General features: G+C 37.0%; 1 pseudogene; it reads left to right on the top strand.

The window, feature by feature from the left end:
- The first annotated feature begins 2,987 nt into the window (after window positions 1-2,987).
- LOC100660382 (NADH dehydrogenase [ubiquinone] 1 alpha subcomplex subunit 5-like) lies at window positions 2,988-3,417 on the top strand (annotated as a pseudogene).
- Window positions 3,418-26,213: the final 22,796 nt, after the last annotated feature.

Here is a 26,213-nt window from a genome sequence, read left to right as displayed (position 1 = left end):
TCTGGAATTGGTCCCTCTAGTAATCCTATTTATATCATCATGGGATAATCCTTCTTCATTACCTTCAGGTTAGGTGGAAAAATAAAAAGAAATGTCTATTTAATTTATGCCCTCCCTCTGGGGTTATCTAGATAGCTGTTTATTTGTATTGTTTAAACAACTTTATTACTGACAATTTTTTTCAGAGCATTTTAACCTACAAAGTTAATGATGAACATTTTGAATTTCTGATCAGATTTGGAAGTTCAGAGAACTGTAACTCTACTATATTTCTATTTGCTTGTAGTCATTAGAAACTATTCTCTATGGTGGTAGTGTGCTCATATATTAATGTAATACATATATGGAACCAATATTGTTTTTATTTCAATGGTACTATTATAAAATATGTATAAAAGAATAATTTCAACAGAGTATTTTAGATCCTTAATAAAAACAAAAACAAAAAACTCAGTTCCCAAAATGAGATGGAAAAGTAAAGGTAATATACTGATTCATCAAATAAAAATAGTCAAAACAATAAGTTCATGTTACTATTTAGAATTATAATACGATGCAAATAAATTGGAAAGTATGCATATATGAAAGAATAAGAGGATATATTTTGCTACCAAGTAGCATAAAACACAGAAAGTAATTCACCAGAGTATTAAAGTTGTAGCATCCCAGAGAGTTACAACCCAAAATAGCACTAAGGGCTAGGATGGTGAAGTGGAGTGAGGGGTGGGGAATTAGTCAACAATTTAAAAAGACACAATGTTGCAATATTTTTCAAGATAAACAACCTGGTTCCTTCCTTATAGGAGTTCTTAGCTTACTGAGATTACTTCCTTCTGAGTTGCGAGGAGTGTCAGGGAAGGCTGTATGGAAGAAATGACATTTGAGATGCATCTTAAAGTATAGGTAAGACCTGGGCATATGGGGAAGAAGAAAAGAGCTTTCCAGGGGAAGGCAAAAGCATGCACACAACAGCATCTGTGATCTTCTCTTCAAACTTATTTTTATTCTTCTGAAGACTTGGTATAAGGTACACAGTAGGCATAGTTCTGTGATATGTGCTTTATAACACCTTGTTTTCAAAGTAAAAAGAAAAGATAAATGTTCTTAGAAAACACTATTTTTTATTATTTCAATGTTTTTGAGTAATTAGTAGCATTCTTCAGGTTACTTAGCACTATGGATGGAGACGGTCCTACGGAGTTCCCGTATCTTGGATTCCCGCTTCCCCCACTCCAAAAAAGGGTTTACTGCCTCTTACATAGCAAATACCACAGAAAATTAAACTTCATTATGATATGCTGTGCAAGTGTTTTTGAAATATATTTCTTAAATACTAGGTACTCATGAAGAGGGTCTGTTTTAAGTATTATTATTGTTATCATATATTGTTGCAACCATTGTATCAGCTATCTGGGTTGAATGGAGAGAATCAACTCATGCGTTATCAGGTGGACTTGCTTTTAGACTACCAACATCAGCAGAAATGTTACTATAGTGGCTAATTGGAGGTCAAGGTTTTTCAAGGACTTTGTAGAAGTTTCTATTGAAAAGAGCAGGAAAATCAAGATAAGTAGAGTGACTGAGAGAGCAATCCAAGAAAAAAGAGTGGTGAAATAACATTCCTAATGGTGGTCATTTTTCCATGACCCTCAGCCCTGAACATTTTTGGATTGAGTAATTAAAGGAAATCCCTTGCCTCACCTTCCCTCTTTGATATTATTCTTAAATCATAGAGAGAATTTAAACTACCTTATCGCTGGCATACTTTGCAAAAACACAAGAAACCCATTATTTGCAGCCTGGTCAAAGAAGCGATATTTTATTTTGTTATAAATTCTTTAAATATATCCATCCCCTCTGTAATCCCTTCCTCAGGATTAATTGGAACTTTTTTTTTTTTTAATATGGTTTAGCTCTGATATTATGGAATCACTTTTCATATCTTGTATATTTTTCCTAAGAAACTTATCAGAGGTGTCTTTTTGATTGCAGGTTTTATGCACATTTTTAAGGTGACAAGTTGAAAATGGAGTTTTGACCCAAATTATGGGATGGTTTTGAGAACTCATGCTGATAACTTTCACTTTTCCAAAAGCTGAGAAGGGGAAACAGCACGATTGAAGGAGGAAGAGAAGCTTATTTTATTATCAGGAGTCCCTTCTACATAGTGCACAAAGGACTTTAGATTTGGGTATAGGTTGTTTAATGTAAACACTATATTTACATAGAGTTCTATGGCTTACAATGCAGTTTCACATGTATTATGTAATATTATCAACAACTGCATGAGTTCCATTGCTATTGTACCTATTCCATAGTTATGGAAACTGAGCTTCAGAGAGCTTAAATGACTTATTAAAAAGTTGCACAATAAGGACTTAAAACCAATTCTTGTGATTTCAAGTTCGGTGTCCTTTTCACAGGGTCATTAGCTTAGGGATACAATTTAAAAAGCGATTTTAAATGTTGTCATGATAATGTGAACTTCATTAAAAAAAGAAAAGCCTTCAAGATGTTTAACTGATAAGTGGCATACACTGAATAGAAAAATAATCAGTTCTAGATGGAGTAGTTTGGTATTTTCTTTCCCCCGGTAATCAGTTCATTAGAAATATTTAAAATTCAGCTACTTTGTGAAGATAATAATCCCAGGAAGGAAAGGTAACATTGGAAGAATTATCAAAAGCTTTTTAAAGCAGCTATAAAATGGTCACAGTCTCTCTTTTTCCCATTTGAGCCATACCTCCAAATTTAGTTTTAGAAAGTTCAGGGAGTAAGGTCTGACTTTTTAAAAAATATTGAAAAAATCAGGCTTTTTTTTTTCCTTTTTCAAATATCTTGGGTAAATCACAATTTTAAAATTTGTTCTTGTATTTTTTGGTTTTTAAAAGAATGCATCATTTTACGGTATTTGTAATTAAAAGCAAATCATTTGTTTAAAAAAAGACTGCAAAAAAAGCTGTTTTTGTCTCTTATAATTCTTATTAAAAAGAAGATCTGGCAAATTAAAAAAGAGAGAGAGGGCTGCACACCGTCAGTTTGTCGGCACTGTCACGGCGGGCCTGCTGAAGAAGACCACTGACCTTGTGGGAATGGCTGTATGTGAGAGTCCATGGAGAGACTAAAAATGTTACACACGAAGATCCTTGATGTTCTTCAGTAAATGCGTAAAAATGCAAGATATAGAAAGTATACAGAAGAAACTACAAATGAGACGCTGAAAATGAGAGGCTGAGTAAGGTTAACGCAGAGCCAGATGTTAAAAAATTAGAAGACCAACTTCGGAATGGACAAATTGAAGAAGTGATTTTTCAGGCTGAAAATGAACTAAGTCTGGAGAGAAAAATGGTACAGTGGAAACCATGGAAGCCTTTAGTGGAAGAACCTCCTGTCAATCAGTGGAAATGACCAATATAATCGTCATTAAATGATTTTGGTGTGTTGGTAGGCAAATGGTATAATTATATACTCTGTTTTATATATATATATATTTTTTAGAGGAACACCATTTCAGAACCATGTTTAAGAACTTAGGTTCCAGGCATTCAGTGTTTAAACACCTCTGAATGTTAACCTACATCCTTAAATGGCACAGGAAAATAATCTTGTTCACATATGTGCACTCTTACGCATTCATTCAAATGCACAGATAATAACTCACTGTGATTTTACCTAACCTACCACAACTGTCTGGTTTTGTACCTACTTCCTTAATTTCATAACTAATTTTTTTTAAAGTAAAATGTTAATTAATACATAAGTAAATCAAATGCCCAATCTTATTTTCTAAGTTGCCGCTTTATCCCATCCCATGTTTTTCCTTCACACATTTTCTCAGTGCAAAAATAGAGGTTTTTATAATAATTGCCAATCTAAAATCCTTAAGGCTGTACCTGAATTCTGAATAGCAAAAGTCAGCAACAGAATATGTGGTACCTTTTTAAATTTTTGTTTTTTAAATTGTTGTTGTTAGTTGCCGACCAGTCATTTCCAACTCATGGAGACCCCATATGCGCAGAGTACAACTGGTCCACGGGGTTTTCAAGGCTGTGACCTTTTAGAAGCAGATCTCCAGGCCCGTCTTCCCAGATGCCTCTGGGTGGGTTCGAACCACCAACCTTTAGGCTAGTAGTCAAGTGCTTAATCATTTGTACCACCCAGATATCCCATTTTTTGAAGTAGACCTCCTAAATGGTTCTGATATCTCTTCAGAATACCTGGCAAGGGCAAAGCAATTCCTTTGATATGGCAAAGAACTTTTCCCTAGAGAATTTTTCATTAAATTAAAGACTTGTAGCTAAAGTAGCCAATGCATTGGCTTTCAGTCTCACTACATTGATAACTGATCTTTTCAGGGGAGCACATTTTGACAGGTGAGTATATAGAAGCTTGAATATATGGACCATGTGTGTGGAGACAGGAGCAGAGGAGAGGGCGAAGCAGCAGGAAGCAGGGAATTGAAGAGAAGATTTGGAATGTTAAACACAGAAGATGATTAATTCATGATATTACCTATGCAGGCTCACCCTGGGTCTCAAAGAATTTAAGATTTTTCAATCTTCATCATCCTATAAAAGGATTTCCCAGTTTTTGAGGATTGATTCCATATCATTAAACAGAATCTTTCTAGAGTTTAAAAATGAAGTTTTAAGATAACCCAGACCCAACATTTTATAAATGAGGACACTGAGGTTGGAGGAGGTTAAATAGCCTTCCCAAAGTCATATATGTACGCATATATTGTCAGTGGCAAAGTAGGGGTTTGACATTAGGGCCCCTGGTTCCTGGCTGCCCTGCTTTTCAATTTTGTGCTGCTTTCTCTCCCAACAGAGCATCAATCATCATTCTAGTAACTTCTAAGAGAAAATAGTCTCAGTGTTACGGAGAGTAAGAATTTTCCAAGAAAAATGAAGAAAAATGGCACCATTTTCATTCTTTTAAGTTGCCAAGAGAAAGAATATTCACTTTCTGCAAAATAAAAGTTTAAGGGGCTGAAGGAGGATGAGATAAATTGGGAGTGGGGAGCTATGCGCTCTTTCAAAACATGAATGGGATTCCTTGGATCTTTCACTTTTTACCACATCAGAGTTCCTGGGTGCAGAATTACAGGCTCTTGCAAACTTGAAATTGATCCTGTCTCGGAGAGGATGTCTCCAGAAAGCAAGACATATAGGAGGAGACAGGTTTTTAAGGGGATTTTAGGGAAATCGTCAGTAATCTCTGTTTAGTCATGTCACTGTTTTCCTCTTAATTTCTTTTGGAAATTGTAAAAATGAGAGCTTTAACTAGATTCACTGTGCATTAACCTACTGCTACACAAGCCCTTTATGCCTTTGATTATTTTCTAACAGTAATTAAACATGAGGGGGCTTGTACATGGTATATTGCATTATAAAACATTCAATCATATAATTATTGAAATGTTCAGAACTCCCATCATGTTTATACTGGTTTAAGGCAATTGCCTTATTAAAGGCAAGAGTTCTGATTGACCAGGTGGTTTTGAACAAAAAGAACAGTTTTGTTTTGGAGATTATTGCTGAATCATTGCTATTTTATGTCTCTAGTGTGAGAAGTACAGTGGTGCTAAGTTCCTTAATGTATTTCTAGGTAAGAAGATAGTGAAATGATTCCTCAACTTAAGCATGATATCCCCTGATAAGACATTTTTCAATACATTTATCATACAAGCCTGATGGCTTTAAAGTTCAGCAGTGACTTCAATGTATGGATACGCCCATGTCACCTCTTTTTAACTCTTCCCCAAGTATCAGACTCCGGTGTAAATGCTTTGACTGAAACCTGGACAGCCGTATTTATATCCTCCTGTCTTCCCAGGTCAGCATTGCAGATCAGAGAAATTCATGGTTCGGATTCACAGGGATTACTATTTCGTTAAATTGCTCAAACAATAACCTGCTAAAAATCTTATTGGAAATGAAAAAGAAGTCTATTCTTTGTACTATCAAGGTCACTACTGAAGTCGATGCCTTCAGTTTAAAAGCACAGAGATGCCATCTAGCAGCCACCTTCAGGAATTTCCTACACAGAAACCGTCCTCTATGAAACGGAGCAATAATTGAATTTCTACAAGCTTTCAGTTTATTTCTTTTTAATTAACTTATTGAATGACAATTTGGCACACTGCCTATAATTCAGACTCTTTTACAAATGAAATTAATTGACAGCTCTTAATGTAGGCAAAATGATATACCCAGGAGTTTTTTTCTAACTAGACTTGGGAACTTGTTAATTAGACTTAAATTAAGAAAATGTAATTCTAGGAATTTTCCTGAGAGGAAAATTGACAACCTGTCTATATGAAAATACAAATAACTAATTAGTGGTGAATTGCCTTTCTTTATTAGAAGAAAAGTACTAATCTGGCCAATTTTCTGATATGTTAAGTGAGAGGGAAAAGTAAGCACATGCTGAGAGTAAGTTCATCTTATGAGCATAGAAACTTGGCCATTTCTTTGAATATAAAAATAAAACCGATTGTCAAGTAACTTATCCTACCATAAGATGGCGATACTTATGCACTTTGCAAAATGTCATAGAAGATCTGTGAGCTTCAATCACAGAAAAAAATCATAACCAGAAACATTACATGGTCTTTCATGAAATGGCATTGGCACTGTTGTTAGAAAACTGTTGTGTTTACAGGTAAATTAACACAGGGGAAGCCCATCTAGGGTTTAGATTCTAACATTTGATGTATCTGACAATTCTATACTTAAAAAAAAAAAAATCTATTCAATTTTAAGAGCTCTGCTATTTTGCCAGCTGGTGGGTATCCATGTGTGATTATATACATATGTTTACTATAAAAATAAAGTTTAGTCATATAGAAGACTACTTCGGTGTAAATAAATTTGGTTAAAAATATGATTATGGAATATATCAGCCCTATAATATTAACAAAAACAGAGTATTAGCATTAAAAAAAAAACAACTGTTTAGAGTTTTTGCACACTTAATTGTCATCACTTAAATTATTACTTATTTGTCCAAAAACTGGCCTTTGTGGTACTTTATTATTGAGTTTCAAATTTCATTTTCATAAGACAAGATTTGCATTATGGATGCTAATTTAATTATCTAAATCCTTAAGTAGCCTTATGACAATAAATAAAATTTGAGAAAATTCACCATTTTTAACCTAACTGACATTTACTTTGAGAACACAATGGTGTTCTTTATAATTTTGGGGGGACAATATAAGCTAGTAATCAGCAGTAGTTTGATAAAGCGTGCAAAAGTAGTTTCTAGTCATTTTTCTTTCTACTGATATTTTGTCTAAAAGTCCAAAAACCTTTTATAATAGGAAAATAACTCGCTATAAACATTTTCCCCTTCTCTATAATGGCATATGTGGTGTACAGCCAAATATCATCTTCTGTTCTTTGCACACTGTATTGCACCATCTAGAAGCTGAGAAGGTTAGTTTGAAAAGTTAATGCATGCTATTTCTTGCCTAAATTCCTCAGCTCAGCTGTGCTAAACAGTCACAGTTGTGTCTGAAGAGAAGTTTCGTATCACTGAATACATAAAAGTAAACTCATCAAAAGCAGAAAAGACCATATGGATTAAAAAAAAAAAGAGCTTTATTTGTCTGGGAGATTTATCTTCATATTTCATAAAAGATCTGCTGTGTTTATGTACATTTAATTTTGGAAAGAATGGCAGTGAAGATATTTATGTATTATGTATTAAAGATACCAGATAAATCAATCACACATGTTGTTGTTAGCACATTAAGTTAGCGTATCTACATTACTGTATCCATTTTAAAGAATGACAAATAAAAGACATTTTAAGTCAAATAGCTTTTTCTTCCGGAAACCAGTAATTTTGCTTTTTAAAAATATTTTAGGAGGAAGGTTTTAAACATGATACATAGAGCAATATGTTAAAAAATTTATAACCAATGTAACATAATAAGAGAGGCAGAATATATCAATATAGGTACATATATATGTATCAGTGTTCCCCAATATATACATAAAAGCAAAATCAACACTTTTTACCTAGGTGCAAAATGTTTTCAAGCTACCACTTAGTATGTAAAAGATGCCATTAAAATCATTAAGATGACATTCACACACTGTGAAGCTTTCACAGTGACAATATCAGTACAACCATAGCTTTAAAATAAAATGATTTTATTCTGATCAGGTTTCCCCAAATATGAAAACTGTACAGAAATAATTACTAGCACATACGACATGATTCTAAGTTGTCACTGTCTACTATATTATGCCTAGAAACATCAGCGAACTACATATTAGATTATGCTCATGAATTATGATAGGAAACTTAATTTCTCTATGCTACACAGATGATATGAAGCTGCAAAAATAACTTCACAATGTTGCAAATACAGCTTTAAATGTTTTCATAGCAGCATTATTTTTCCTGTAGTATAAAATTGGTCTTGACAATTGAAATAAGTAAAATGATAAATACATTGTGTCTCTCGCTCTTCTTACTCAGATGCTTTATGTCTTACCCCAGATAATGATTTTCTTAGAATGCTGAAGCTCTCAAATTACCTCACTTTATCAAGACTACACCCTTGAAAATATTTCTCCATATTTTTCCACCTTTTCATCAAAAGAGCTTAGCGTTCTCTTTAATTGCCAGTACTGGATAATTTTCAGAGTCCAGCAGCCAGGAGACAACTCATCCCTCCTATTGCCCCCCCCCCCTTAGTTTGATAGGGTTCTCACTTCCTGTTTCTTAATACTGGTAATAAGAACTTCCTCAGTGCCCCTTAATTTCCTTAATGACAAGAATGAAGCAAACAAACACGAGCCCCTTTCACCAACCGCTTCTCAGCCATGACAGAGAGTATAGCCCTGGGGCTCTGCCCTGTGTCTTACAAACAGCATCCCAAACGTTTTGGACACAAACCGCAGCACGTCTGCGATGGGAGTCTTGTTGAACAGGATCAGCTGGAAAACGCTTTACTGCTTTCAACAAAGAAACGCTTCACCATCTCCTAATACATGTTTACAAATTACATTGTTCCAACTGCAAACTCCTTTGCATTACCCGCCCGACTTCAGAAGAGCGCATAAAGCAGTTTGACACGAAAGAAGCTAAATTCCCCGGAGAGCCGCATTGCCCGCTGCCCATACACATTATAGCCTCTCCTGGTCCCTCCCCCCTCTCACCAGGACTCTCTACCTTGAGGAGCTAGTCCTCCGGTAGTTCACCTTGTTATCTTCCAAGCAATGGGGATAAGCCAGGCACCACAAGGTAGCTGGAAGAGCTGTTTCCCCAGCCGTTTTTGGCATATTTGCTTAGATTTTTGGTCGGCTTGTTACATATTGCACATTTATTTCAAACAAGAGTTAAAATATTGCCAGTACCTTGGAAGGGTCTAATCCAGCAAGCAAAGACAGCAGCAGGAGGTTGAGAAGGCTGGATGTCGCCTGCATTCTGATCTGGGTTTTTGCCCCCTCTTTACTCTCTTTTATGTAGCCACTCCACTCTCACTGCAGAGACCTTCCTCGCGTCAGTTGCACTTTCTGCCTGCCAGTCAGAGCAGAGTGGAGGCAGAGGCGGCGGCAGCAGCAGTAACAGCAACAGCAGCAGCGGTAGCAGTAGCAGTAGCAGCGGCAGCCGCCCTGGGGGGCGATCATTCCGCAGGCATTCTCAGAGCTGGGAGTCGGGGAGCTCTAGAGGGTGGGTTGGGCGGCAGTGGGCGCTGACCGAGGTGCTGAAGCTCCTCCAGCCGGAGCGCCCCAGTCTACCCTCTTCCCCGCTGCTTTCTAGCCAGCCCACCTCAAAAGTTTTGACCCAAGAAAAAGAAAAAGGGAGTAACTGCTGGGAGAGGTGTGGAGACCTGGGCAACGGATATGACATCACTACAGCTCCTGGGGGCTTGGTGGGGGGGGGGTATTTTGCAGAGAATTTGTTAACCAAACAAGGGTTGACCCTTGTGCTCCTGTTCAGCGTTTGCTGGCAACTTGAGCTGCAGAGGAGAATTAAAGAGTCAGCTAGATACAGGATTATGAAACAAATCGCAGAACCCTGGAATCTTCTGCTGTCATTGACAGAGGACTTGATATCATTTTTAGTGCTTTAAACAAAGTTTGCAGTGCAGACTATCACTGTGAATTTTCTATCCAAATCACACAATCTGCAGCTACTGTGCATGTATATATGCACTGCCGTTTATGAATAAACCATTGAAATAAGCCTATCTGGTTAGGAATTAGTGTGTTTATCTATACAGGGCCTTTGGTCAACTGAAGATACTATGCATAAATAAATAACCAAAAACCAAACTCGTTGCTGTCAAGTCAATTCCTACTCATAGAGACAGTATATGACAGAGTAGAATTGCCTCATAGGGTTTCCAAGGCTGTAATCTTTATGTAAGCAGACTGCCACATCTTTCTCCTGCAGAGCAGCTGGTGGGTTCCAACCACCTACCTTTTGATTAGCAGCCAGGCACTTAAACACTGAGCCCCCAGGGATCCTTGCATTAATATATAACCTTTTCCCCGTTACCCTTGAGTCTCCTAGCGACACTGTAGAACAGAGTAGAAGGTCCCATAGGGTTTCCAAGGAGTAGATGGTGAATCTGAACTGCTGCCTTTTGGTTAGCAGCCAAGCTCTTAATCACTGTGCCGCCAGGGCTCTGCATTTATATATAGGCTTTATTTATTTATTTATGTATTTAAGTTACTACTGGATATTCAGCGAGGAACACCCTCACCACTGAAATATGCCCTTCTCCCCAAAACACACACATACAGTCACAGACTGAAGTTTCCGTGTCGTTCTGACTTCTGTTTATGTCTGAGGAAGAAATCAATGATGGATGGACAGTAGGGTGCAAAAAAGTGATTATTCCTAAGTTTCCAAATGCTTCTGTTTTCTAGAGCTCAAACAAAGAAGTAGAATAGCTGCCTCACTAGAGTAAGGGAAAGGTAAATGACAAACTCACTCACGCTGAATCACTTAACCATACTAGAGTCAATTCACTTCTATGGAACTAAAAAGGTAAGGGTTCTTCTTAACAAGATCAAAGCTGGGGAGAAGCTGGCAACCACTTTGGAAACCTCCTCTCATTCAGTTAAGCCTTTAGTACTCCTTGAGTTATGTCTTATGTAGATTTTTCTAGAATTGATGTTTCCTAAGGATTAAAATATCTGAATAGGGGCTGTAGACTTTTTATTTTTTTTTACTTCCACATTAAAAAATAAGATAAATTGAGAAATCAGAACACACACTGGGTACAAAATGTCAAACTTGGCTGTATTTTTTAGTACAAGAAAGCTGAATTAGGATTCAAATACTTTTGAAAGTTGTAATCCCCAAGGATATACATCATATTGCATCTATTTTTATCTTGATATCATAAATATGTGTACATGTGTGTATGATTCTTCAGATCTTCTTTATACCAAACATAAGTGATAAACATAAAAATGTGTCTGAAGTTTTCTGTTGGGGGGATGAATCACACATAGAAAAGGGATTGTAGAAAAACTGAGAGAAAGTGGAACTATTTAAAAGGTGCTTGTTATTTAAGGATAATCATAAGATAAAAATCATACTTAGGAATTCTTATTATTTTCTTGTAGAAACAAAAAACAAAATTTCACTTTTGAGGTAATAGATGAAACTTGTGGAGTTGTGTCTGACATGCTTTAAGATAACCTCCCAGAGTGTAGTTGTAGCTAATTCATTTTTTTTCCTTTTACATTTGTTTCTTAAGCCAAACATCTCTCTCCCTTTCCCTCTTGCTCTTTCTCTCTCAAGTCAAATCAGCAGAGAGTAACTTTTTTCAATGATCCATTCAGAAAAAATTGTTAAAAATTGTATTCTGAACCGATTTTTAAGCCTTTCACATCACTGCACAATTTGAAAATGAATTTGCAGTGGTGTTGTAGCTGTATGGTGATAATAGTGCATTTTACCCCTTATTCTCTGAATACAACATAAATTTTTATTTGCTTTTTGCACGTGCTTTTCTCTTTTCTCAAAATGTATTCTACCATCTTTTTCCATCTCTACCTCTACCTCTCCAAAGCCTTACTCATTATCATCTATGAAGCCTTTTCAGGGCCAATGTGATGAGTCATTTAAGTCACCTTCTGTGCTTCCTCAGAACTTCATACCTTCATCTATGAACACACTTGTTAAATTATATGGACATATCTTGCTCACATAGTTAATAGTCTGCTGATACTCCTGCAGTGCAAGGGCCAATTGTTTATTTTTGTGTTTCCAGAGTTTACCATAAGATCCAGTATGTTTAGAATAAATTTAAAAAAAATGCACCTGTATAATTGTTTATTTTTATCTTCAGAGTTGACTGTGTATTATTAAACCCATTGCTGTCAAGTCTATTCCAACTCATAGCAACCCTATAGAACAGAGAAGGACTGCCCCATAGGGTTTCCAAGGAGCAGCTGGTGGATTCAATGGAGCCCTTCTGGTGCAGTGGTTAAGAGCTACAACTACTAACCAAAAGGTCAGCAGTTCAAATCCATCAGCTGCTGCTTGGAAACTCTACGGGGCAGTTCTACTCTGTCCTACAGGGTTGCTATGAGTTGGAATTGATTTGTTGGCAATGGGTATACTATTAGGTGTTTAATATAATTGCATTGAATTAAAAATAACTCATTGTGTTTGTTTTTTGTTAATTGGTGTCTACCCATTCTAATGTAAGCTCTGTACAGTTGCAAATTTAACAACTGAGTTCATCACTAGATCAACTACAGTTTATTACCCTAGTCTCATCACCTAGAGCAGAGATTGGCACAATGTACACAAACATATAATCTCGGCAGGCAATGTAGAATGCTTATTTCAGTACAGAAAGCTGTGCTTGATAGATACACAAAAAAGTAATATGAAAATATAACCATGTCAATTTACTACTTAAATGTTGTTATTTTTGTTAGATGCTCTCGAGTCAGTTTCGACTCATAGTGACCCTATGCACAGCAGAACGAAACACTGCCCTATCCTGCCCCATCCTTACGATTGTTGTTATGCTTGAGCCCATTGTTGCAGTCACTGAGTAAATCCACCTCGTTGAGGGTCTTTCTCTTTTTGGCTGACCCTGTGCTCTGCCAGGCATGATGTCCTTCTCCAGGGATGAGACTACTTAAATATAGATATTCTTGTAATGACACAAACTTTTCTTCTGGGAAGAAAAATTATTCTGGTCTTGTACATAGTTCACAGTATTAGTGACTAAACCAAAAAGCTATATGGCCACATTATTTCTTTCACTCTCCATTTTCCTATGTGTCATGGCACTGGAAGATCATTTATAATCAGGGGTTAATAAGAAGAGAAATTCTATGAACAGCTGCCCCAAAAAAGTGATGGAAGAAAACAATAATACTTAGAGATCTCTCATGGATTGATTTATGTCGCCCCAAAAATGTGTGTATCAACTTGGTCAGGCCATGGTTCCTAGTATTCTGTGGTTGTCCTCTATTTCGTGATTGTAATTTTTTGTTTGACAGGATTAGGGTGGGATTGTAACAACACCCTTACTCAGGTCACTTTCCTGATCCAAGGTAAAGGGAGTTTCCCTGGGGCGTGGTCTGAACCACCTTTTATCTCAAGAGCAAGCAGAGAGTTGGGGACCTCATATGCCACCGAGAAAGCAGTACCAGGAGCAGAGCACATCAGGCGGACCTGGAGTCCCTGCACCTGAGAAGCTCCTTAACCAGAGGAAGATTGATGACAAGAAATCTTCCCCCAGAGCCAACAGAGAGAGAAAGGCTTCCCCTGGAGCTGACACCTTGAATTTCGATTTGTAACCGATTAGACTGTGAGAGAATAAATTTCTCTCCATTAAAGCCATCCACTTGTGGTATTTCTGTTACAGCAACACTAGATGACTAACACAAGATCCAAATTAAGAAATGTAAGGTAATTAAATTACAAATGAAAACATATGATATTAACAAACTTAAAACAGACTTACAAAAAGAGAAGCTTAGTCATTTGTAGAGACTAATCAAGTTCAACAATACATCAAAAGAAGTATTAAACATGCCACTGAAAAACAAAAGCTGTAAACTGGCAACCCAAATTCACCGATACCCTACTACTTCCTCTCTCTTTAAAATAAAACAAAATTGCCTAGTTGCTCTTAAACATAATTCTGACTATTGCTTTCAGATATTCATTTGTTTATGCAGTAGAGCACTCTATATTTCCTTATAATAAACTTGATGGCAGTGTAGATCACATGATATCTTCTCTGTGCATAGCAATCCATAACATTTTTCCCCTTGTAAGGAGGAATGTTCACAAATCTCTTTGTATCTCGTGACCTACACCGGCTATTCAGAAGAGTACTACTATAAGAAGAAAATGGTGAATCTGCTTTGTTGTCATTGTCACTTTAGACTGATGGATTTAGTGAACTTAAAACAAAATGGTAAATGTGGTACATGGCATAGACTTAGAAATCTTGCATCTTTTGATACATCCATGAGAAAATATTTGATACTTATGCATGTAGTCAAAGTGTGTCTTCTACACCTACAATTGATACAAAATTATTTTGAAATTCATAAAACACTACAGAAATGTTACTTAAGAGTATTCACAGAGGCATCCATAAGGATAAGTTTATAAGAAGATAAGTTTATATATATAGCACATAGAACAAATAATTCAAATTTTTGTAACATATATGCCCAATATTACAAAATTAACCTCTTAATTAAGTGGATTACATTATTACACTATTAGTTGACATTGTCGTGTGTTTTAGTCTTCTTGTGATAAGAGCCTATTATATTATGGCTTTATACACAAAATATTTATATTATTAAATGTTCACTTATATACATTATTATTATTTCTCTATATACTATATACTATCAGTTTGTCAGAAACTCTGGTGGTATAGTGGTTAAGAGCTGTGGCTACTAACCAAAAGACCAACAGTTCAAATCTACCAGATGCTCCTTGGAAACCCTATGGGGCAGTTCTACTCTGTCCTTTAGGGTAGCTATAAGTCAGAATAGACTGTGTGGCAATGGGTTTGGTTTTTGGTTTTATCAGTTGACCAGGAGTCCCTGGGTGGTGCAAATGATTAAGAATTTGACTACTAGCCAAAAGGCTGATGGTTTGAACACACCCGGAGGCACCTCAGAAGACAGGCCTGGCGATCTGCTTCTTAAAGGTTACAGCCATAAAAACCCTATCGAGCAGTCCTTCTCTGAACACATGGCTTCTCCATGAGTCGGAATCAACTTGACAGCAGCTAACAACATCATTTGGGCAGCTACTGATCAACTGGTAAGGAAGTATACTAAATTTCAGTTGTACTGCACCAAGCAGAACTCCAAAATTTCAGTTTCCTAAGTGTTGGGCTGCTAACCAAAAGGTTGGCAATTTGAATCCACCAGCCACTCCTTGGAAACTCTATGGGGCAGTTAAAAGCTGTTCTACAGGGTTACTATGAGTAGGAATAGACTCAGTGGCACTGAATCTGGTTTGGGGTTTGGAAGACATAGGTCTACATTGTTTTGAAATTTAGAAAACAGCAGAAGTAAGCCTGCTGAAGAAGGCAGGTAGAAAAGGCCCATTAAATTCATAATTTCATTTTATGTTAATATTCGAACAACTTATGGGCACTTGAAAGACTACTGGGGAAGAGCTGCCTCCTCAAAGTAGGATTGACCTTAATGATGTGGATGGAATAAACTTTCAGGACCTTCATTTGCTGATGCGGCATGACTCAAAATGAGAAGAAACAGCTGCAAATATCCATTAATAATCAGAACCTGGAATGTACAAAGTATGAATCTAGGAAAATCGGATATCATCAAAAGTGAAATGAAACACATAAATATCAAAATCCTAGGTATTAGTGAGCCGAAATGGACTGGTGTTGGCCTTTTTAAATCTGACAATCATATAGTCTACTATGCTGGGAGTGACAACTTGAGGAATGGTGTTGCATTCATTGTCAAAAAGAACATTTCAAGATCTATCCTAAAGTACAACGCTGTCAGTGATAGTATAATATCCATACACCTACAAGGAAGACCAGTGAATACGACTATTATTCAAATATACGCACCAACTACTAGGGCCAAAGATGAAGAAATAGAACATTTTTATCAACTGTTGCAGTCTGAAATTGATCGAACGTGCAATCAGGATGCATTGATAATTACTGGTGATTGGGATGCGAAAGCTGGAAACAAAGAAGAAGGAACGGTACTTGGAAAATATGGCCTTGGTGATAGAAACAATACCGGAGATCCAATGATAGAATTTGGCAAGACCAACGACTTCTTCATTGCAAATATCTTCTTTAACCAACATAAACGACAACTACATACATGGACCTCACCAGATGAAACACACAGGAATCAAACTGACTACACCTGTGGCAGGAGATGATGGAAAAGCTCAAAATGATCAGTCAGAACAAGGCCAGGGGATGACTGTGGAACAAACCATCAATAGCTCATATGCAAGTTCAAGCTGAAACTGAGGAAAATCAGAGCAAGTCCACGAGAGCCAAAATATGACCTTGAGTATTTCCCACCTGAATTTAGAGACCATCTCAAGAATAGATTTGACACACTGAACACTAGTGACTGAAGACCAGACGAGTTATTGAAGGACATCAAGGATATCAAACATGAAGAAAGCGAAAGATCATTGAAAAGACAGAAAAGACCAAGATGGATGTCAGAGGAGGCTCTGAAACTTGCTCACAAACGTCGAGCAGCTAAAGCAAAAGGAAGAACTGATGAAGTAAAAGAACTGGACAGGAGAATTCAAAGGGTGGCTCAAGAGGACAAAGTAAAGTATTATAATGACACTGGCAAAGAGCTGGAGATGGAAAACCAAAAGGAAAGAACATGTTCCGTGTTTCTCAAGCCAAAAGAACTGAAGAAAACATTCAAGCCTTGAGTTGCAATAGTGAAGGATTCTATGGGAAAAATATTAAACCATGCAGGAGGCATCAAAAGAAGATGGAAGGAATACACAGGGTCATTATACCAAAAAGAATTAGTCAATGTTCAACCATTTCAAGAGGTAGCATATGATCAGGAACTGATGGCACTGAAGGAAGAAGTCCAAGCTGCTCTGAAGGCATTGGCAAAAAACAAGGCCCCTGGAACTGACAGAATATCAATTGAGATGTTTCGACAAACAGATGCAGTGCTGGAGGCGCTCACTCATCTATGCCGAGAAATATGGAAGACAGCTTCCTGGCCAACTGACTGGAAGAGATCCATATTTATGCCTATTCCCAAGGAAGGTGATCCAACTGAATGTGGAAATTATAGAACAATATCATTAATATCACAGGCAAGCAAAATTTTGCTGAAGATCATTCAAAAATGGAAGCAGCAGCGTATCGATAGGGAACTGCCAGAAATTTCAGCTGGTTTCAGAAGAGAACGTGGAACCAATGATATCATTGCTGATGTCAGATGGATCCTGGCTGAAAGCAGAGAATACCGGAAGGATGTTTACATGTGTTCTATTGACTATGCAAAGACATTCGACCGTGTGGATCATAAAAAATTATGGATGACATTGCCAAGAACGGGAATTCCAGAACACTTAATCGCGCTCATGAGGAACCTTTACATAGATCAAGAGGCAGTTGTTTGGACAGAACAAGGGGATACTGATTGGTTTAAAGTCAGGAAAGGTGTGCATCAGGGTTGTATACTTTCACCATACCTATTCAATCTGTATGCTGAGCAAATAATCCGAGAAACTGGACTGTACGAAGAAGAGCGGGACATCAGGATTGGAGGAAGACTCATTAACAACCTGCGTTATGCAGATGACACAACCTTGCTTGCTGAAAGTGAAAAGGACTTGAATCACTTACTAATGAAGATCAAAGACCACAACCTTCAGTGTGGATTGTACCTGAACATAAAGAAAACAAAAATCCTCACAACTGGACCAATGAGCAACATCATGATAAACGGAGAAAAGATTGAAGTTGTCAAGGATTTCATTTTACTTGGATCCACAATCAACAGCCATGGCAGCAGCAGTCAAGAAATCAAAAGATGCATTGCATTGGGTAAATCTGCTGCAAAGGACCTCTTTAAAGTGTCAAAGAACAAAGATATCACCTTGAAGACTAAGGTGCCCCTGACTCAAAAGCCATGGTATTTTCAATCACATCATATGTATGTGAAAGCTGGAGAATGAATAAGGAGGACAGAAGAAGAATTTACACCTTTGAGTTGTAGTGTTGGTGAAGAATATTGAATATACCACGGACTGCCAAAAGAACAAGCAAATCTGTCTTGGAAGAAGTACAACAGAATGCTCCTTAGAGGCAAGGATGGCGAGACTGCATCTTACATAATTTGTACATGTTTTCAGGAGGGATCAGTCCCTGGAGAAGGACATCATGCTTGGCAGAGTACAGGGTCAGCAGAAAAGAGGATGACCCTCAACGAGGTGGATTGACACAGTGGCTGCAACAATGAGCTCAAGCATAGCAACGATTGTAAGGATGGCACGGGACTGGGCAGTGTTTCATTGTGTTGTACATAGGGTCCCAATGAGTCAGAACCAGCTCGAGGGCACCTAACAGCAACAACAACATGGGCCCTCTCAGTGCACTTTCTGCTCATTATTAAGCTGAATATTAATCAGTCCTGCTCATTGCCCTCTCTTTGGGTTTCCATGAGGAAAGACTTCTCTATGATAACATGTCTGTTCTTTCTCCCTCCCCTTATTCTCTTCTCTCCATGGGAGGAGGAGTGAATTATCTGACTACCAAGTTTGGGAGACACCCCTGGTCGTGATTATTTAAACCCCTTCCTCTCCCTCTCTATGGGATCTGCCTGACTGCTGTATATATTTATTGTTTGATTCAGAACTCAGGTGGTGTAAAAACCTAAGCACCAATGAGATCAACTGAGGAGCAGTAAACAACCTATACATCTGCCTGTAGTGTGTGCCTATACAGTTATGGGCTTTTGTGGTCATAGAATCATTACGTGACTCAGCGCAATGAAGAAAACACGTTTAGGCTGACTGAATGCAGAAGAGACTCTTGCCACCCCGTAGCCCTGTCTTCGAAGAATAGAAGGAGCAATGATAGTGACAAGGAGATGAAGGGATACGCAACTAGATAAGAGAAATTTTCCACATAATAGTTAACAATTCATTTACAGTAGTGTTTTGGAATAAAACAATAGACAAGATCTGTGCCTTTTAAAATTCAAAGAGAATAAATCTAGAAGAAATGGAGAATTGTTTGCAATTAGCCCTGACAAAGCCGATACAAGGGCCCCTCATGGTGCATTCTCACATGGGATCGTGAGAACACTGTGAAGATAATCTGCAGAACGTGTGGGAACGAATAAAAAGAAAACCAGTGCTTATCAACTGACTTAAAGCACCTCCTGCATGTTAGCCACTGTGCTAAACCTTTTAGAAGGATTATCTTACATCATCCCCACAAAAACCATTGGAAGAGGCTCTGCTCTATTTTCCATTTTACAGATAAGGGATCTGAAGTGCAGAGAGAAATCTTTTGGCTTACCCTAGGTCACACATTTAGAAAGTGAAGGAATCAAGCAATCTGACTACACTGACTATCCTTTTATGTCTTCATTACATTATCTTTGATTCTCATTGTACTAGAATAATGACAGGTCTGTCTGTCTTTCAATATTTCTTGCAGTTTAGTTCTCAGTGTCCTAGCATTAGAATTATATGAGACATTTATTAAAAGAGCAGATTCCTCAACTCCACACCAGCCCTTCAGAAATGGAAGCTTTAGGTTTAACAAGTTCCCCACATTTTGAACACGCCCTCTAATGACTGAGAACCACCTATGTGAAGGATCCCGACAATATCTTGTGGAATTTACTATTAGATTTCTAATGTATAGTATTAATATTTGTGGAAAAATTGTGCTTCAGTTAATGGTATGTCAAATAGAATAGGGCTAGTATGGAATTAAGTTCAGACTATTTTATGGAATCCTAGCTTGTTATTATAAGCCCTGGGGTTAAAAAAAAAGTTATAGATAAATAATAGGGCTCCACTTGATAATTACAATTAATATTGTGGAACTCAAAGTAGAAAATCAGGCAAATAATATATTTTTTAAAGTAACTATAGCAATATTTGTTTCTGTCTGACTTTGGTGCATTTCACACGCACACACATGTGCACACCCACACATGCGCACACACACACACACACAAACATGAAGTTCTTTTTAAGCCTTTTAAATAATTTTATTATAAATTATCCAAGGGGAAACAGACTGGGAGTAAATATCTGTCTTACTCTTATTAACGGATTTCTTCTTTTTCTCTTTGATCATGCAGGAAAAGAAAAAAAATTACATGTAGATGCTAATGGGTAGTCTTTTTCCAAAGGTCACAGGTAAAAGTCATCTATATTTTAGGAAAAAAAAATATTATGCCAAGTATTTTATCACAAATGTTGAGATGAGGAATAGGTTGCAAGCGCTGCTTGAAAAAGAGGTAATGTAACAGGAGGTGCTTTGAAATTCAATGCTTCTCAGGCATTTCTTGTACATGACTCCATTCCTTTTGTTTCTTTTCTTGTGGCTACTATTTCTGCATTTAATATCAACTGCCTCAATCAGCCCTAGTACAAGATAATGGGCAAGATTACTTGAGTGAAGAAATTATAACACACAGCAACTAGTAGAAGACTAAGAGAAAGGACAAAAAATTTCTCTATCACTATGGTATTTTCAGTCACCTCATTTGCATGCAAAAGCTGGACAATGAATAAGGAAAACTGAAGAAGAGTTGACGCCTTTGAATTGTGGTGTTGGCGAAGAATATTGAATATACCACGGACTGCCAAAAGAACAAACAAATCTGTCTTGGAAGAAGTACAACCAGAATGCTCCTTAGAAGCAAGGACGGCAAGACTGAGTCTTACATACTTTGGACATGTTGTCAGGAGGGATCAGTCCCTGGAGAAGGACATCATGCTTGGTCAAGTACAGGGTCAGCAGAAAAGAGGAAGACTCTCAATGAGATGGACTGGCACAATGGCTGCAACAATGGGCTCAAGCATATCAAAGAATGCGAGCATGGCTCAGGGCGGGGCAGTGGTTCATTCTGTAGTACATAGGGTCACCGTGAGTTGGAACCGACCTGATGGCACCTAACAACAACAACAACAACAACATGGGTGGCTACCAGTCATATTTTAGTGCCTTGTCATATGCAGAAAAAGTAAATAAAGAGAAAAATTTAAATCCTCTACTTTTTTACTCCTTTCAGGGATCAGCATGCTGGTATACAAGCCAAGGTTAAAAAATATCTGAGGTCTAACAAAACGTTACAACAATGAAACTTTTAAAAAATAAAGTCATGTAAGTGTATGGGATCAAACCTTGGAGCTTAATGAATGAATGGAACAAAGTTTTTTGAAATGAATAAGAAAGAATTGAATACAGATAATCTTCCCTTTGCCAGATAGCTTGGTATGTAAAAACGACATACAATGTGCAAAGCAATTGTAATAATCAATGGGGAATATTACGATTGTTCTGTGAACTTTCAAAATGTTTGTCAAATATTCAAAACTTCTTGTTGCCTATAAGTGTATTAGTAAAACTAATACGAATTTTGCTGCTGTTGTTAGGTGCCATTGAGTAGGTTCCAACTCATAGCAACCCTATATACAACAGAACGAAACACTCCCCAATCCTGCACCATTCTCACAATCATCGCTATGTCTGTACATTTTATGTCTATAAAGGAGATGCATTGGAGGTACAATGGTAGAATTTTTGCCTTCCATAAGGGAGTCCCTGGCTAACACAGGTCATGTGCAGCCACCACCCATCTGTCTGTGGAGGTGTGTGTGCCGCTATGATACTGAGGAGGTTCCAGCAAAGCTTCCAGACTAAGATGGACTAGGAAGAAAGGACGGGCAATCTACTTCTGAAAATCAGCCAGTGAAAACCCCATGGATCACAATCAGTCATGGGGATGGTGCAGGACTGGACAGTGGTTTGTTCAGTTGTGCACGCAGTCACCACGAGTCAGGGCCAACAATATGTTCATATAAAATGAATCTATAATAGTTTGAATAATGCTTGCCTTCTTCTTCTCATTGAATGACTTTTGATACAGAGTGAGTGTCTTTTCCACGCCTTGGAGAATTGTCATACTCTTTTCTAAGTTCGGATAAGTTTCCAATATTTTATCCTTTGCACTATCAGTGTCCTGAAAAATCTCTGGGAGTTCCTTTAATATGAAGTTTCTTGATGTTGTCACTTTCTCTAGAACATCTTTTCTTTACATCACAACCATTTTCCTCACTTATGATGCTAAGTTTGCCTTCACTAAGTTTCTCTGGCTAAACGTCTAGAGTCTCTTGAATGATGGCAGTGTTAATATTCTACATTTAGCTGTTTCTTCTATAATTTATTTACTTACATTGGATTGAAATTTTACTTCCAACATTACCAATTTTCTTTGCCGCTCTTTCATCTGTGTTGGTCAATTCCCTCTTTTTAGTTTGCATCTTATAAAATGTCTTATGAGTTTATCACTGGGAGACAAGCAGGTACTCACTTTCCTGTCAACTGAATAACAGATGTGCAGTGACCAATCATTGATAGACTTTGAAAGAAGTGACGTAATTACTCATTCGTCATGATGTATATCTTTTTTTTTTTTTAATGCAGTGATTTGTGAGTTGAAGATCCAGCAACGAATTTTACTTTATGAAATTTCTCAGAGCTATTACACCATGATAACTATTATTTGAACTGTATTGTTGGAGGACTGGTGTTTTATAACTAAATCACGGTAATGAAAATGTGTGCTGTTATGAACCATGCCAGTAATGTCCTTGCTATCTGAAAATGGAAATTTGTAAGTAAGCATCTTATTTAGAAATGTTCAAAAAACTCATAGTGAGAGAATTAAAAAAAAAAAAAAAGTCAATGTGGGAATGACAACATTTTTTTCCTCCTTGTTCTTGACCAACCTCTGTCAGGTAGGAGTGAGATCTTTGTTAAATAAGACAAAGAGGGGAAGACTTTGTCTGCATAATACTGTGCCAATGTTTATTTATGACAAAAAGGTTTGTTGTCTTCATACCAACTCCACTTAAAAAAAATTAAAAGCCTCTCCTAAAATTGGAACTTCAGTAACCTTAAAAAGAAGGGATCTATAGCATGCTTTCCCAATGGAGGCAATATTGCCCACAAAAGGGCAAAAATTGTTTTTTTGGGGAGGAGAAAAACATCTTCTATATTACAATATTCTGTGGTCCTTCAAAACTCAACTTTATAGAACTAAATCTTAATATGTTTTTGTTATTAGTTGCCCTCAAGTTGACGCCAATTCGAGGCGACCTCATATTTGCACCACCTACCCACTGCCATCGAGTTGATTTTGACTCATAGCGACACTATCGGACAGAGAAGAACACCCCACAGGGTTTCCAAGGAGCGGTTGGCAGATCCGAACTGCTGACCTTTTGGTTAGCAGCTATAACTCTTAACCACTGTGTGCCACATAGGGACTTAAAAATCTTATTACCAAGTACTTTATTGGAGCCTTGCTGGTGCAGTGGTTAACAGCTTGGCTGCTAGCCAGAAGGTCTGGAGTTCAAATCCACCAGCTGTTCTTTGGAAACCCTATGGGGGCAGTTCTACTCTGTCAATATGGAGAAGTCAAATTTAATCTAATTTTTCTCCTTGAAGGGGGGCAAAAATTAAAAAAAAAAAAAATCGTGGAACACTGGTCTAGAGTCCAGCTAAGAACCTTGAAGGGATTTGTGGGCTTTTTAGGGAAGTAGCTGGAAGAAGAGCAGAGTGATTTAAAAAAGACTAAACTGGATTAAGGAAAAGCAAGGCAAGAAGGCACGCTTTGAGCAAAGAAGCATTTGTACTAAAAAAAAAAAAAAAATTTAAAGTGTTTGTACTGCTTTTTGAACTCGGTATTTTTGTGATTAGAAAATAGAAAGATTGTTGTTTTCTGATAATGAACTATACCTGCAGGCCTTTTCAGACATTTTGGGCATTAATTAAATCACCACATATTTAATTTTTTACTAAATACAAGCTTTTTACTGAGGATAATGAAACTCCAAAGCTCCAACATTTAAAAACTATAGACTTACATTGAGAAAACAGGCTTTAATATAACAAAAATTAAATAGTGGACAAATATCCCAGTGCCATACAAGATCAATTATTGAATAAATTGTTGGCTTATAGAGCTCCGAGTTCAGAGGAATAGAAGATTTTAACATTGATCTTGAAAAGACTTGATCTGACCTTTAAGAGATGAATAAGAATTAAACAACAGCACAAGGAAAATATTAAAGTTATCTAATTTTTGCAGAATATATTTACTTCTCTAAAAGAATCACCTTGAGTATTTTTCAAAATAGCTATTTTTGTGAAGTACAGGCTATTAAATGATAATTTTTTAAATGTTAGAAATTATGTCTGTCATAGAAATATAGAATAAACATGTGCCAAAGACCTTACATAATTCATTAATTAACAAGGAAATAATCAGAAAAGTGTCATAAATGTTTCAAATAAGAATCCACAGAGCTGAAACTTTTATAGGCCATTAGAAATGCTGAAATGTAAAACTGGCTTCTTCCCCAGAGGAGGGGAAGTCAGCTGAACCTCCACCAGACAGATCTTGTATGTCTACGGACAAGGCTGAGTTGCATAGCTATCAATTTTCTACGGATTAATTTCTTTCTCTCCAAAGTTGTTAAAGGGCCTAGTCAAAGCAATGAAAGGCAACAATATCCCAGTGGCTGAGCCAGAAGTGTTTCTTAATTTTTATTTACAAGGCTATCAAGAAGTTGCTTTTTAAAATCATAAAGCAAAATCTAAATACTAAGTGGCTTAGAATTTAACAACTGATTAAAAAAAAAAAATACAGATATACCCAGCTAGCAGGCAGGGCCTAACATATTCTGAAGAATACTTCTTAGCCATCTACTGGATTAACTGAACACGGACTCTGAAATACCAAGATCCAGTTGTAATTGAACAATAATCAAGACCTCCAACAAACTTATTTACAGCTTTTAAAGTGTACAAGAATCCCAATAAACCGAACTAATTCTGTTTCCCTGGCTTTACAAGGTGTGTTTTTCTCTAAGTAAAACTATTTTGGGGGAACTAACAGCCTGACCGACTTTCTTTCTTTAAATCATAACATTTCTGCATACTGAAACACCATCAATCAGAAATAGTTCCTCAAGGGAGGTTATATTTACCATTCTAAAACGCGTTTCTTTTTCTATCTCATAGATAGGAAAGTTACAGTATCCTTTGCTTGCAGTTCTGTATTGGTTATGTTTTGAAAGTATTGCTCTTAGACTTTGGGATTAAATCATTTGGACTTTCGTATGGCCAAACCCACTGCTGTCGAGTTGATTTCAGCTCACAGCAACCCTATAGGACGGAATGGAACTGCCCTATAGGGTTTCCAAGGCTGTAAATATTTACGTAAGCAGACAGCACATTTTTCTCCTCTGGTGCAGCTGGTGGGTTTGAACCACTCATCTTTAGGTTAGCAGCTGTGCACTTTAACCACTGTGCCACCAGGGTCTACTTCATATACAGTGATATTAATTTATTTCTGGGGTCCTCAGACAAGAGCAAGCTGATATCTTCTGTCAGTGGTAAGACAAATGTTTCTGCAGAGAAGTTTGAAGTATTTTCCTTGCATGGACTCTTTGCCACTTAGCGGTATTTTCAAGGCTTTATGATCTCTTAATTAGTTTGAGTTTAGAAAGGAAGCACTAAAAAGTCTGGTCGCTGTGAACAATAGTGTAGTGAGTTAGTTTTACTATAAATAAATAAAATAAAAGAGAGAATGCGATTTTTTCACTTTAACCAAATTCTGCTTTGTAACAGCAGACAAGGTTGAAATGTTTTTTGCTCCTTTTTCCCCTTTCTTTTTTATGACGATGCTGATGTACCTAACATTTCACCACTGGCACCTACTAGTAACCTTGACTCTGTTGTGAAATTATTTCCCGTGGTTGATTGTTATATGGTATAACCCAAAGGTTTATATTATTTTATTAAACCTGGATATTTTGTTTTTAGAACAAGGGTCTTACTGCAACCAAATATATATATCCAAGAAAAATATACAGAGATGAGAACATCAAACCATTATTTTTATGGAAGTTAAAAAGTAAGTATTCTTTAAAAATAA

The sequence above is a fragment of the Loxodonta africana genome, chromosome 3, assembly GCF_030014295.1.
Source record: "Loxodonta africana isolate mLoxAfr1 chromosome 3, mLoxAfr1.hap2, whole genome shotgun sequence".
Lineage (NCBI taxonomy): Eukaryota > Metazoa > Chordata > Mammalia > Proboscidea > Elephantidae > Loxodonta > Loxodonta africana.
The sequence above is the reverse complement of the archived record's forward strand: the minus strand, read 5'-3'. Positions and strand labels throughout refer to the sequence as shown.